This window comes from Arachis ipaensis, chromosome B4, assembly GCF_059453495.1.
Source record: "Arachis ipaensis isolate K30076 ecotype BB chromosome B4, ASM5945349v1, whole genome shotgun sequence".
Classification (NCBI taxonomy): Eukaryota; Viridiplantae; Streptophyta; class Magnoliopsida; order Fabales; family Fabaceae; genus Arachis; species Arachis ipaensis.
Genome location: NC_142439.1, coordinates 129547967 through 129563139, shown reverse-complemented (window position 1 = coordinate 129563139; position 15173 = coordinate 129547967). Strand labels below are relative to the sequence as shown.

Below are 15173 nucleotides of genomic sequence, written 5' to 3'. Positions count from 1 at the left end.
CTATGTCATGCCATCCTTTTGCTTGAGGTGTGAGATCGCCTCTCCTCAGTTTGAGTGGTTGTCTTTGTGAATCCAACACCCAATCCGTGCCTACTCTACACAAGTCACTGAACACATCCATATATCTTGGATCATTTTCAACCATCTCCTCATAGCTAGCTTGTTTGAACCGTTTTTGTTTGACCTTTAGCACCCTGCTAATGGTGTTTGGACTAAAGTCCACAGTCACCCCTCTTACATAGCTCATGTACGGCTCTTCATCATCAAATTCTCTTATCACATTGGTGTAGAACTCATGGATGAGAACCATGCTCACTTCTTGAGGTGGGTTACAGAGAAGCTCCCATCCCCTCTTCTTGATTATTTTTTTAATCTCAGAATATTCCTCCTTTCTTAGCTTGAAAGGTGACTCCGGAACAACGTCTTTTCTTGACATCCAACTAAAGATGCGCTCATTGTGTTTAGATTTGAATCTTCTTCGATCAAAGGTGTTTTGCTCTTCTTCTTCTATGGGTTGCTTGTCCCTCCTAGCTCTTGATGATGAGGCCATTGAGATTCAATTACAAGGGCTGAATCTTCCACACCAAACTTAGATGAATGCTTGTCCTCAAGCATAGAGAGAATGTTTATGAAGGGGGTGGAGATAGAAATGGCGACAAGGTAGGGAATGCAAGCTTGAAGTTGAGTGTGAGAGGGGGAAAAGGGGAAGTGTGGTTCGGGTATGCAAGGGGGAATGATAAAATGTGGTGATTGAGAGTAGTAGATATAGAAGTGAGGACAAAGTGAGGTTTGATGATTGTGGTTGGAGTATTTTGAAGTCATATATATGATGGGAGGAATGGGCTTTATGGTTCGGTCACAACATAGGGAGCATGCATCCTCGTTGCCAAGGCAAGCTAAGGTGTTTTGCTTAATGCATATAATCCACGGTTCATGTGGGAGCACAAAGCCCAAGGCACATGTGACTCCTACTTTCTTGTGACTTCCTTTTCAAGATTCTCCCATCACTTCTTTCTTTCACCTTCCTGCAAGAAGAATACATAGGCTTTAGGATTGCTTGGACTCATACTAAAGAATTTCAACGAGAAAATGATGCCAATAATGAAAAATAAATTTTTTTTTTTTACTAATGGTTACTTTCATATAACTAAAATAGATGATTGCACTTTCATGATCTAGCACTTTCGTGTATGTATGGACACCAAACTTAGTTTGTGACTAAGTGTTGTAGAACAAACTTTTGCCATTACTTTAAGATTGGCCACACCAAACTTAGTGCCTAGCATACACTATGCCTAGCATACACTATGTGCTAGTTTACTCTTAGATGTATATGATGCAACCTCATTATTGATTACTAAAGTGTGAAAATAAAAGACTCCTGTGCATGGGTTACCTCCCATGAAGCGCTTGTTTATTGTCCTTAGCTTGACAATGCAGCTTCCTTGCTCATGCTAAGAGTTGCACACTCTCTTCCTTGCTCCAGGGGCCACCAAGATAAAGTTTCACCCTATGTCCATTGGCTGTGAAAGTCTGTTTTGAAGCTTCATCAAGTAATTCCACATAGCCATGAGGGGATACTTTGGTGATGGTGTATGGACCAGTCCATCTAGACCTCAGCTTCCCAGGGAAAATCTTCAATCTTGAGTTGAATAGCAACACCCTTTGGCCTGGTTCGAATGTTCTTTGGGAGATCCTCTTATCATGCCACTTTTTTGCTCTTTCTTTGTATATTCTGGCGTTGTCATATGCCTCCAACCTGAACTCCTCCAATTCATTGAGTTGTAGCAACCTCTTTTCTCCTGCTGCTTGAGCATCTAAATTCAAAAGTTTGGTGGCCCAAAAGGCCTTGTGTTCAAGCTCCACAGGGAGGTGGCATGCTTTTCCATACACCAACTGAAATGGAGATTTTCCTATGGGTGTCTTGAAGGCTGTCCTGTATGCCCAAAGTTCATCATCCAGCTTCCTAACCCAATCCTTTCTTGTTGCTCCCACAGTTTTCTTCAAAATCCTCTTTAGCTCTCTGTTGGCAAGTTCAGCTTGTCTATTGGTTTGTGGGTGATACGGTGTGGCCACTTTGTGAGTAACTCCATATTTGCAGAGTAGAGAATTTAGTTGCTTGTTGCAGAAGTGGCTTCTCCCATCACTTATGAGTCATTTAGGCACTCCAAATCTAGTGAAGATGTTCTTCTTGATGAATTGCAAGACCACGTTGGTATCACATGTGGTGGTGGCTATTGCTTCTACCCATTTTGAAACATACTCCACTGCTACCAAGATGTATTTGAATGTATAGGATGGAGGGAAAGGTCCCATGAAGTCTATGCCCCACAAATCAAAGAGTTCCACTTCCAAAATGTACTTCTGAGGCATCTCATTTTTCTTTGACAAGCTCCCTGTTCTTTGACATTCATTGCAATGGCTTACAAAATCTCTAGCATCCTTGAAGATTGAAGGCCAGTAGAAACTACTTTGAAGTACCTTTGCAGCCGCTCTTTCAGCCCCAAAGTGGCCACCATAGCTTGAGTTGTGACAATGCCATAGTATGTCCTTCATCTCACCCTCTGACACACACCTTCTTATCATTCCATCTGGGCATCTTTTAAACAGAAATGGTTCATCCCAGAAGAAGAACTTAGCCTCATGCAGCAGCTTCTTGACTTGTTGTTTTGTGTACTCTTGTGGAATGATCCTTCCTGCCTTGTAGTTGGCCATATCTGCAAACCAAGGGACATGTTGAATTTGCAAAATGTGTTCATCTGGAAATTCTTCATTTATTGATTGAAGGTTGTCTTGGCATGCATCTTGTGGTAGCCTTGATAGATGGTCAGCAACTTGATTTTCGCTACCCTTTCTATCCTTTATCTCAATGTCAAACTCTTGTAGGAGTAGTACCCATCTGATTAGCCTTGGTTTGATATCCTGTTTTGACATAAGATACTTAAGAGCAGCATGGTCAGTATATACTAAAACTTTAGATCCAATCAAATATTGTCTGAACTTATCAAAAGCATATACCACAGCTAGTAGCTCTTTCTCTGTTGTGGTGTAGTTTCTTTGAGCTTCATTTAATACCTTACTTGCATAGTAGATAACATGAAGCTTCTTTTCCTTCCTCTGCCCCAACACAGCACCAATTGCAAGGTCACTTGTATCACACATGAGTTCAAAAGGTAGTCCCCAATTGGGGGTGTGATGATTGGTGTTGTGGTGAGTTTAGCCTTTAGAGTTTCAAAAGCATGTTTACATTCATCATCAAAGAGAAAAGGATTGTTCACCACCAGTAAATTGCTTAGTGGTTTTGCTATTTTGGAAAAATCTTTGATGAATCTCCTATAGAATCAAGCATGCCCTAAGAAGCTTCTAACGGCTTTCACACTAGTTGGTAAAGGAAGCTTTTCTATAATTTCTACTTTTGCCTTGTCAACTTCTATACCCTTTCTTGAAATTTTGTGACCAAGAACAATGCCTTCGGGTACCATGAAATGGCATTTCTCCCAGTTTAAAACCAGATTGGTTTCTTGGCACCTTTTCAAGACTAGGGTAAGATGGTGCAAGCAAGCATTGAAAGAATCACCAAAAACAGAGAAATCATCCATAAAGACTTCAATAAATTTTTCTACCATGTCTGAGAAGATTGATAGCATGCATCTTTGAAAGGTAGCTGGGGCATTACACAGTCCAAATGGCATTCTCCTATATGCAAAGACTCCAAAGGGGCAGGTAAAGGAGGTCTTCTCTTGATCCATGGGGTCAACCACTATCTGGTTATACCCAGAATACCCATCAAGAAAACAGTAATAAGCATGGCCAGCCAACCTTTCAAGCATCTGGTCAATGAAAGGGAGAGGAAAGTGATCCTTTCGTGTGGCATCATTCAGCCTCCTATAATCTATGCACATCCTCCACCCTGTCACTGTTCGTGTTGGAATAAGCTCATTCTTCTCATTAACAATGACAGTCATTCCCCCTTTCTTAGGTACTACTTGCACTGGACTGACCCATGGGCTGTCAGAGATAGGGTAGATAATTCCAGCTTTACACAACTTCATGACTTCCTTCTGAACAACCTCCTTTATTGTGGGATTTAGTCTTCTTTGAGGTTGTACCACTGGTTTGGAGTTCTCCTCCAAGAGTATCTTGTGCATGCATATGGCAGGGCTTATGCCCTTCAAGTCATCAATGGTCCATCCCAACGCCTCTTTGTGAGCTTTCAATACTATAAGGAGCTTCTCTTCTTCCTCTGCACTCAATGTAGAGTTAATGATTACTGGGAAGCTGTCCTTTTCACCAAGAAATGCATACTTAAGATGAGGGGGTAGTGGTTTCAACTCTTGTTGTGGTGTCTCTTTTTTCTTAGCTTCACTTGGTTCCTCTGGTGCTTCCAATTTGTTCTCTTCTTGTTCTTGGATGTCGTGGACTTCCTCCTGCTTTATTTGATGGTTTGTTTCAAGTACTTCTTCAACCAAAGAATCCACCACATCAATCCTCATGCAACTCTCCTTCTCAACGGGGTGTTGCATTGCCTTGAAGACATTTATGGTCATTTGCTCATCATGTACCCTGAAAATCATCTCTCCCTTTTCCACATCAATGATCGTTCTAGCTGTAGCCAAAAAGGGTCTACCCAGAATAACTGAGTTGCTCCCCTCTTCGTCCATATCTAGGACCACAAAATCAGCTGGGAATATAAAGTTCCCCACTTTCACCAAGAGATTCTCAACCACACCATTTGGTATTTTGATAGATCTGTCAGCAAGTTGGAGTGACATCCTTGTGGGTTTCAACTCTTCTATCATCATCTTCTTCATCATGGTAAGAGGCATTAAGTTGATGCTTGCTCCAAGGTCACAGAGTGATTTGTCAATGGCTATACTCCCAATTGTGCATGGTATGAGGAAGCTTCCTGGGTCCTTGAGTTTTGGTGGCAATCCTCTTTGAATAATAGCACTACACTCTTGATTGAGGATTACTGTTTCTTTATCTTGCCAACTTCTCTTCTTGGTGATTAGTTCTTTAAGAAACTTTGCATATAGTGGCATCTGTTCCAAGGCCTCCGCCAATGGGATGTTGATTTCAAGTTTCTTAAAGATTTCCAAGAACCTTGGGAATTGTTGATCTTTCGTTCCCTTGTGTATCCTGGTTGGATATGGAAGTTTGGGTACATAGGCTTTCACTCCTCCATTCTTGTTCTCCTGTTGTGGCTTCACACTTTCCCTGTTATTGGGGTGGTTGTTTGGAGTGGGTGTCTTGCTTTGTGGCTTTTCATTTTCCTTGCCTTCTTGGGGTGTTGCCATCTTGTCTTCATCTTGCTTGCTTGATGTGCCTTGCTCTTTGATTTTTACTGCTTCTTTGTTAGGACTTTCTCCAATCACTTTGCCACTTCTCAACTGAAGAGCTTTGTATTCTTCTCTTGGGTTGGGCACTGTGTCACTTGGGAGGACATTGGTCGGTCGGTCTGCTTGTTTAGCCAATTGTCCCACTTGCCATTCAAGGCTCTTCATGGTAGCTTCATTTCTTTCTTGCGATTTGATCAAGCTTTGGGTGGACTGAGCAATTGTTTGTATGGCTGCCTCAAGACTTGAAAGTCTACTTTCATGATGGTCAATTGGTGGTATGATGGGGGTGGAATGTGGTTGCTGAAAGTTGTTTGTAGGGATAGTGTGGTAACTTTGGGGGTTAGATGTTGGTGCGGGAATACTATTTTGATGCGTTTGTGGATTGAGGTGAGGTGGTTGATATGTGTTTTGTGGTTTCTTGTATTGGTTAGTGTTGTTGGATGGGTGGTTTTGGTTGTGTGTGTTGCGGGAATGGTTGGAGTTGTTGTTTTTCTGCCACTGGTTTTGATTATCACCCCATCTCAGGTTGGGGTGGTTCCTCCAGGATGAGTTATATGTGTCACCATGGAACTCATTTTGGAATGAACTTGAGGTGTTTTGCATGTATTGAACTTCTTGTTGTTGCTCAACATTGCCTTCTTCATTTTGACCCCATTCAATTGAAGTTTGATTTGTTGTATCCACTGAAGCCAGTTGGAGACCCTCTATTCTCTTAGCCATCATCTCCATTTGTTGCTGGATCTGTTGGTGCATCAACTTGTTCTGTGCCAAGATTGTGTCTACTCCTTCTAGTTCCAACACACCCTTCCTTTGAGCAGGTTGGCGTTGCCTCTGGTGAGCAAAGAAGTATTGGTTATTTGTCACCATGTCTATGAGATTTTGAGCTTCCTGGGCTGTATTCATCAATTGTAGTGAGCCTCCTGCAGAGTAATCCAAAGACTCTTGAGATTTTTCAGTTAACCCTTCATAGAAATTTTGAAGTTTATCCCATTCAGTGAACATCTCAGATGGACATTTTCTAATAAGAGCTTTGTACCTTTCCCATGCCTCATACAATGTTTCCCCATCCAATTGAGTGAAAGTTTGCACCTCTGTTTTCAACCTGATGATCCTCTGAGGTGGGTAAAACTTGGATAGAAATTTATTCACCAAATCATCCCAAGTGTGGATACTTTCTTTAGGAAATGTTTCCAGCCATTGAAATGCCTTGTCTCTCAAGGAGAATGGGAATAGTAGCAACTTGTAAACATCTGGATGCACACCATTTGTCTTGACAGTTTCACATATTCTTAAGAAGACAGAAAGGTGTTGATATGGGTCCTCAAGGGGGCTTCCTCCATAGGAGCAATTATTTTGCACGAGAGTGATGAGCTGAGGCTTCAATTCGAAGTTGTTTGCATGAACATTGGGAGCAAGTATACTACTCCCACAGTGTCTTGGATTTGGGAGAGTATAAGAAGCTAGAACTCTCCTTTGAGGTGGGTTGTTATTGGCTGCTCCTTCGGGTGGATTTGGTGGATTTGTTAAGTGTTCCTCCATGTCTTGGAATTCTTCTTCTGACCCCTCTTCTCCAACAATGTTTTTCCCTCTTTCAGCTCTTCTTAATCTTCTGAGGGTTCTTTCGTCCTCAGGGTTAAAAGAAGTAGATATTTCTCTCCTTGCCGCTGACATGCAATACACACAAACCAACAACACAAGTGAGGCACTCTATTGCTAGAGTGAAGTTAGAGTTACTGAAACAAAATATCAAACAGTTAGTGGGCTTTAGTAACGAAAAGAAAAATGCTTAATCTAAACTACCATTCACTTAATCATTGTCAATCTTTGCCAATCCCCGGCAACGGCACCAAAAATTTGATACGTAGAAATTATATTTCACGTATTCATCGGCAAGTATATCGGGTCGTATCAAGTAATAAAACTCACTAAGAGTGAGGTCGATCCCACGGAGATTGGTAGATTAAGCAACTTTAGTTAAATGGTGGATTTAGTCAAGCAAACATGGTTTTGATTTCATGAGATTTGAATGCTTAAGAGAAATTGCAAAGAATTAAATGACAAGAGAATTTAAGAACTAAAGTAAGGAAAGCAATTAAAATGACCGAAAGTAAATGATGGAAACTTAAATTGCAAGAAACTCATCAAAAGTAAATGGCAAGGAAGTAAAGGTTGCAGAAATTTAAAGAGCATAAGAGCAAAGTGCAAGAAATAAAGAGACAAAATGTAGATGACAAGAATAATAAATTGCAAGAATGTAGAAGGGAATTGGGTAATGGGTAGTCAAACAACTAAGAGCAAAAGAAATGAGAATTAATGATAGAGAGAATCATTAGGGATCGGAGATGCAAATTCTCATGAATTGATGTTGATCAATCCCTTCTCAATCATGGGTATAGATCCATGGCAAGTTGTGGGTAATTGAATCCCAATCTCTTGGTGATCCAATTTCTCTCAACATAACCAATTGCCACTCTCGTGATCTAATTGTTCATGAGAAGAGATGAAGCTCAATTTCTAATCCAAGCCACACAACTTCCAGAATCGCAACCAAGGAAGGTTACATCTCACATACCAACCAAAGTGTATTGATTAAGAAAATCATGAGAGGAAGACTCTAAACTGAACTATGTGGCTCATTCCTCAAATTCACCACACAATTCATATAGATTAACCCCTCTCTCGATGGTGATTGAATCTTTGAAGAACAAGAGTTTCCTCTTTGGATTAACCACTTGAATTGAGAAGGAAAAGAAGATTTATCAATTCATTCAAATAAGCAGAGCTCTTCCCCCTAATGAAAGTGGGGTTTAGTGAATCATAGCTCCAATTTCAACAACAATTGCAAAGATGAAAATTAAACTAAGTGTAAAGAAGAATGAAGAAGAAATAGAAATGCTTAAAACTCCAAATGAAAAGTTGCAAGAAAAGCCAAAATAGCTTTCCGGTATCCTCCCGAAACTTCAAGAGAGTTCTCCAAGTACAAGTGCTAGAAAGTAAAAGTTTCTATGAGTCTAAGTGTCTCAAAAGTCCCTCTAAAGTACAAACTTCTTCCTATTTATACTACTCCTAAAACCCTTTTAGAGATCTTCAATTGGGCTAGCAAAGTGGGCTTCACTCTTTGTTGAATCCTTGGCTATGAAAGAAGTCAATGGAGCAAGTGTTGCTAAACAGAGAAGGAAGAACTCATTCCTAATGCTCCTGGCCCAATGGGGCGTTGCTGGCAAACACGCCAGTGTAAAAGCACGTTGGCAACGTGCTCATGAGTTTCCTGGGCTGGGAACTTTGTGCTGGGCGTTGCTAGCCCAAGTTGTTGCTAACAACTTGGCTTTTCTATTTTTTGGCTCCACTTTCATGCTTAATGTTGCCCAGAATTTGAGTATCAATCCTCTTCTTCAATATAAACTATCATATATCATTGAAAAGCTCAGAGTGTCTTCTCTCTAATGCACTTAGAATCATCTCAATTGGATTTTTCTAGCTCAAGTTATGCTTCCTCAAAGAAGGTAAGGTCAAGCTGCCAAGTTGTTGCTGAACACGCCCCCTTCCTTCTCAAGTTGGCAACGTGCCAAGCCTCCCAAGGCTGAAACATGGGGCTGGCGTTGTCCTCAAACACGCCTTCTTGTTTGCACGTTGGCAACGTGCTCGTGCTCCCCTCCAGGGCTGCCTTCTTGCCTTCAACTTTGCTTGTCACGTTGCCTTGGAACACGCCTCTAGAGCTTGACGTTGGCAACATGCTCGAGTGAGGGGGTTTGGTCTCAACATGGCTTGTCACGTTGCCTTGGAACACGCCTTTGGAAGCTGGCGTTGGCAATGTGCATGCTTCTTCCCCTGGGCAAACTTTCTTGCCTAGCGTTGGCATTGAACACGCCAATATATCCTCAAGTTGGCAACGTGCTCGAGTGAGCTTCTCCAGGGCTGCATCCTAGCTTGGCTTTGCTTGCTACGTTGCCCCCAAACACGCCTTTGGAAGCTGGCGTTGGCAACGTGCTCGATCCTTGGTGTTGCGCCCAAAATAGCTTGCTGCGTTGCCCTTAAACACGCCCTTGTAACTTGGCGTTGGCAACGTTGGCTTCCTTTCCTGGACAGCCTCCTTGCTTGGCGTTGTCACCAAACACTCCAAGTCTTCCTGGAGTTGGCAACGTCCTCGAGCCCTCCTCAAGGCTCCATGCTTGTTGCTTGGCGTTGTCTTAGAACACGCCTATGCTTCCTAATATTGGCAATGTGCTTGAGTTGGAGATGTGCCATCCAAGTTGCCTTAAGTTGTTGCCAAACACGCCAATGAAGAATGGCGTTGGCAACGTGCTCGATGGGTGGAGATGTGCCATCCAAGTTGCCTTGAGTTGTTGCCAAACACGCCAATGAAGAGTGGCGTTGGCAACGCCAGCCTCTCCCCTTCCTGGGCCAAGCCTTGATGCCTGGCGTTACCATCAAACACTCACCCCTTTCTCCAAGTTGGCAACGCCCAAATGGTGCTCTCCAGGGCTGCCTGGCGTTGCCTTCAAACACTCGCCCAAATGATCATATTCCAAGTAACAAGCATTCACAATTAGAAGCTATAGGTAACTCATATCCAAATAAGGAAATTAGATTGATGATGATTCAGATAGATATAGAAATAGCAAAAATTGGAATCTAAACATCAAAAGTGCAAATTATGAACCAGGAAATCAAAAAGAATAAGAAAGCTTGCCCAAGCATTCATGAATTGGTTTGGTAAAAGCAGAGTAAAGTAAGATTCACATTGCCAAAACCAAAACATGAATGAAAAATAAAATAGTTTTCAAAAAATTTGGGCAGCATTCCGGCTAAAATTAGATGTTTCCAGAAAATAAATAGCAACAAAACAGTTCATATGAATTAAAACATAGCTGCAATTACATATAAGGAATATGAACATGGAAAAGTAATGTAAAAAGTAGCATGAAACAAGAAATTACAGCATATGAACGATAGCAATATTACAGAAACATCAGAATTGCGAAAATCATAAAGCAAGAAACACGAACAGCGCAATTATCATGCCTAAATCCACTAACCATATCCTAGGCTACCTAACAACCTAGAATCCACTACAGCATGCATATCTAACTTACCTAAATATGAACATAAACAGAAAAATATGAATTAACTACGAATGGATAGAAGGGTGGCGTTCGTCGGAACCTGGTAGGCGACTTAAGGAGGTTGGGGCAGAGAGGTGACTGGGGGATAGTGGTGGTGGCAGACGCGGCGGTTGACGGCGGCGTGGTGGGGTGGTGCTTGTTGTTCGGAGGCAGGGGAAAGGGGGGTAATGGGGGTATGGGGGAAGGAAGGGGGCATGGGTGGCGCTGGCCGGTGCGGCGCTGACGGCGGCGCGCTGGGGTGGTGGGCACGGAGGGGGGCAGTGGCGGTGGAGGGAGGTGGAAGAAGGAAGAAGAAGAAAGAAGGGGAAGAATGAAGGAGGGGGTTGTGGGTGGTGGTGGGGGTGCGGCGGTTGATGGCGGCGGCGTAGGGTGGCTGGTGGTGGTTGGGGGGTTGGAGAAGAAGTGAGGAAGGAGAAGGGTTTGGGAGGGGGTGCGATGGGTAGGGTTTCACGTCACTGGAGGGGTTAATGAATTTGAATCCACGCGATCACGTGGGGCACGCGGTCGCGTGGCTGGGGTGGAATGGGGGTTGACGCGATCGCATGGGGTGGAAAAATGATGAATGACGCGGTCGCATGAGGCACGCGACCGCGTCGTTGGAATTTGCGCGAAACACACAGTTCCAGCGTCGTTTCAGTGCAACTTTCTGTCTCCTTTGGGGTGTTGTGCAATCCTACGCGACGCGATCGCGTCGCTCACGCTTTCGCGTGGGACTAGTGTTTGTGCAAGTGACGCAGTCACGTCGGGGACGCGACCGCGTGGGTCATTTTGTGCGAAACGCACAATGGCCGCACGATTCCAGCCCAACTTTTTGGGCGTTGGATCTTTATGCCGATTTCCAAGTCACGCGACCGCGTGGATGACGCGGACGCGTGGAAGGTGTTTTATCGCAACTGACGCGATCGCATGAGTGATGCGGTCGCGTCGCACGCCCTTTCTCTTTTTTTTTTTATGCAGGCATGCAATTATGCAGTATGCAATGCGAATGAATAATATTCAGGTTCAATTGAAAAGGAAAACAAAAATAAATGACACAAAATAAAACTGAAAAAGAAACAACCATACCATGGTGGGTTGTCTCCCACCTAGCACTTTTAGTTAAAGTCCTTAAGTTGGACATTGGATGAGCTTCCTGTTATGGCGGCTTATGTTTAAATTCATCCAGAAATCTCCACCAATGCTTGGAATGCCAATAGCCTCCGGGGTCCCAAACTAGGCATGTAAAGCTTCTAAGCAGCTTCAGATAGATTCTCAGGCTCCCGGGGTGACAAATGTCAGAATAGGTTCCAGGATCCCAAACTTTGCTTTTAAATCCGCCTTCGTCTTGATCTATATTTTTCCATCCGAGCGGTTTAGAGATTAGATTCTCACCAATATAACCAAACATTTTCCAAGATCCATTCGATTGAACATGATACCAATCCGTGTACTTCGAGTTGAAGTGTGAAACCTTATTGAACCTTATGCACCAGCTCTGAGCATGAGCCATTTTCCTCTTACTCTTAAAGCCGCAGAAAGCTCTAAGCTGGCCATCTGTTTCAAGCAAACCATATTCAAGTGGAAAAGTAAAGTTAAAGGTTAAGGATTGTACCCACTTGAAGCTTGTATTAGGTGGTAATGGCCTTGGGATAGGTGTTTCCAATGGTTCTATAAGTTCTGCTCCCTGGTAATCTTCTGTGAATTCCTCCACTTCTTTGCAAGATTCTTCAAATGCATCTGTGTCCTGAGCAAAGTCTTCGATGTCTTCCTCATCACTTGAGTCATAGACTGGAGGTTGAGAGAAATCTACCTCCGCATCATCTTCGTATTCACTTGGGGAAGATTCTTTGATCTCAGAGAATTCACTTGCGGATGCAAGTTCATTACTAAGAGAACTTGACTTGTGACTATCATCATCAAGGGAATTTGTGTCCTAGGTTATTCCGTCTAGTTCTTTATAAACGACTTGCCTTGGGGATTGTGCACTATCCTCCTTAGCATCAACTGTAACGTCCTTGACGGAGTTCTCCTCAGCTCTGGATTCCCATGGAGGTTCAGCGTCTCCTAAGTCTTCAACCAACTCTTCTTCTTGCATAATGACAGCTTCTTCTACTTGTTCTAGTACGAAGTCATGCTCTGTCTTGTCCACTGGAGTTTCTAGTATCTCCTTCATGCTACGCTCTTCGTTAGATTGTCCACATGGGGCTGTGGTTGGTCCTTGAATGTTCGAACGTCTAGAAGATAATTGACTTACTGCTTGCTCCAGTTGACGAATGGTTGTTTGAAGTCAATCTACTGTTTCCTTGAGGCGAACCTTTGATTCACGGGGTGATGGATTTGGACATGATACACGGGGAAGTGGTGGTGTTTGGGAGTGATTGGATTGGAAATGGGGTAAACGAGGATCATACGGTGGTGAATGGTGAAAAGGTGCTTGTGAGTGTGGTGAATTGAAGCCGTGTTGAGAGGATGGTCTATGAGCATAGGGTGGGGCTTGTTGGTGCCTACAAGGGGGTCCACCATATCTATCAGCTTGATATGCATTGTAGAATGGTCTTTGTCCATGATAACTTGGAGGGTGTTGTTGCCTAAAGGGTTGATCAGATCCTCTTGGCTCCATCCATCTTTGATTGCTTAGACCTTGATGCATATTCCTGTTATAACTTCCATTCCTTTCAACAAAATTAGAACCAAACTCAAAGCGAGGGGGTGAGAATTCATAGTAGTAAATAAAAATTAAAAAGGAAAAACAAAAATAAATAAGCAAGCAAAAGAAAAATATTTACAATAACCAATAATAAGGCACACAGTTGCAATTCTCAGACAACGGCGCCATTTTGACGAACGGGATTTTTGCTAGTAAAGAATTTTATAAAAATAGTTACGTTGTAGATATAGATTCTAAACCAACAGAAATCCCTTCGTGCAAACGCTTTTGGTTTTCACAAGTAACGAACCCCTTAAAAATTGTTAACCGAAGTATTTAAACCTCGGGTCGTCTTCTTAAGGAACTGCAGGGAAGTATGTTCTTATTATTGGTTATGAGTTGTAAATTGGGGTTGAGAAAGAGGAATAAATATGACAAATAAATTAAATGACAATTAAAATAAATAAATAACTGTAAAGCAAACTTTTGGCAAGGTATGAGAAATTAGAAGTCCAGACTTAGTTATCCTTATCAATGATAATGAAAATTGAATCTTAATTCCACTTAGTTAACCTTTACTAGAGCAAAGGAAAGTCAAGCAACTAATTAGTTTGATCTTTGAATCCTATTTATTTCCTAAGAAAAGATTGGGATTATTGAAGTTCAATTCAATTAGCAAAAATAACAATTATCAATTATGTTGAGTTTGATAACTCCTGATTTACTGATTTCTTAACCAAGACCAAAAGGGGAAAAAGTAAATCTACTGGAATAAAAATGTCTTCAGATTGAAAGCAATAGTAGAATAAATAAAAAAAGCAATCATAAACTGAAATAACTCAAATAACATTAATTCTAAAAATAATTTGTAACATAGAAGAATTCATAAATCAAATTGAAAAAGAAAATAAAAGGAATATTAAACCTGATAAAAAGAGATAATCCTGAAAGCGAATAAAATCCTAATTCTAAATCCTAATCCTAAAGAGAGAGGAGAGAACCTCTCTCAAAACTAAATCTAAATCATGGAAAATAACTAAATTGGTGAGATCTCTTTGAATGGATGCATTCCCATACTTTATAACCTCTAATCTGTGCTTTCTGTACTTGGATCTGGGCCAAAAAGGGCTTCAGAAATCGCTGGGAGCATTTTTTGTAATTTCTGGTGCGTGGCCTCTGTCACGCGTCCGTGTGGGTCATGCGGTCGCGTCATCTGGAGTTTTCCATGTCACGCGGTTGCATCAGTCATGCGTCCGCGTCATATGCGTTTCGCTCAAGGCGCGCGATAGTGTCAGTCCCGCGTTCGCGTCGCGCTCTCTTCGCGCTGGCCGCGTCGTCCATGCGATCGCGTCGCTGCCAGTTTCTTCAAAAACTCCATTTTATGCTTTCCTTCCATTTTTGTATGTTTCCTTTTCATCCTTTAAGTCATTCCTACCTTAGAAGATCTGAAACTACTCAACACACGAATCGCGGCATCGAATGGAAATAAAAGGGATAAATAAAATAATTAATTTTTAAAGCATAGGAAACATACTTTTCACACACATCACATAATAAGGAAGGGAAAGTAAAACCATGCAATTAACATGAATAAGTGAGTGAAGGATTGAATAAAACACTTAGTTTAGGCACAAAATATATCATAAAATATGGGTTTATCAATGAACTCCAACCATCCTCTAGCTACAGGCTTTAGGTCCAGTCTTCTCAGTTGAACCGGTTTGCCTTTTGAGTCAATTTTCCATTGAACTCCTTCCACACATATGTCCATGAGGACTTGGTCCAACCTTTGATCAAAGTTGACCCTTCTAGTGTAGGGGCGTGCGTTTTCCTCCATCATTGGCAAGTTGAACGCCAACCTTGCACTTTTCGGACTGAAATCTAAGTATTTCCCCCGAACCAAGGTAAGCCAATTCTTGGGATTCGGGTTCATACTTTGATCATGGTTCCTAGTGATCCATGCATTTGTATAGAACTCTTGAACCATTAGGATCCCGACTTGTTGAATGGGGTTGGTGAGGACTTCCCAACCTCTTCTTTGAATCTCAAGTCGGATCTCCGGATACTCATTCTTCTTGAGCTTGA

At 42.1% G+C, this 15173-nt stretch overlaps 1 pseudogene; it reads right to left on the bottom strand.

Annotated features, from left to right (window-relative positions):
- Window positions 1-1449: 1449 nt before the first annotated feature.
- On the bottom strand, window positions 1450-5504 carry LOC148569193 (uncharacterized; annotated as a pseudogene).
- Between the last annotated feature and the right edge of the window lie 9669 nt (window positions 5505-15173).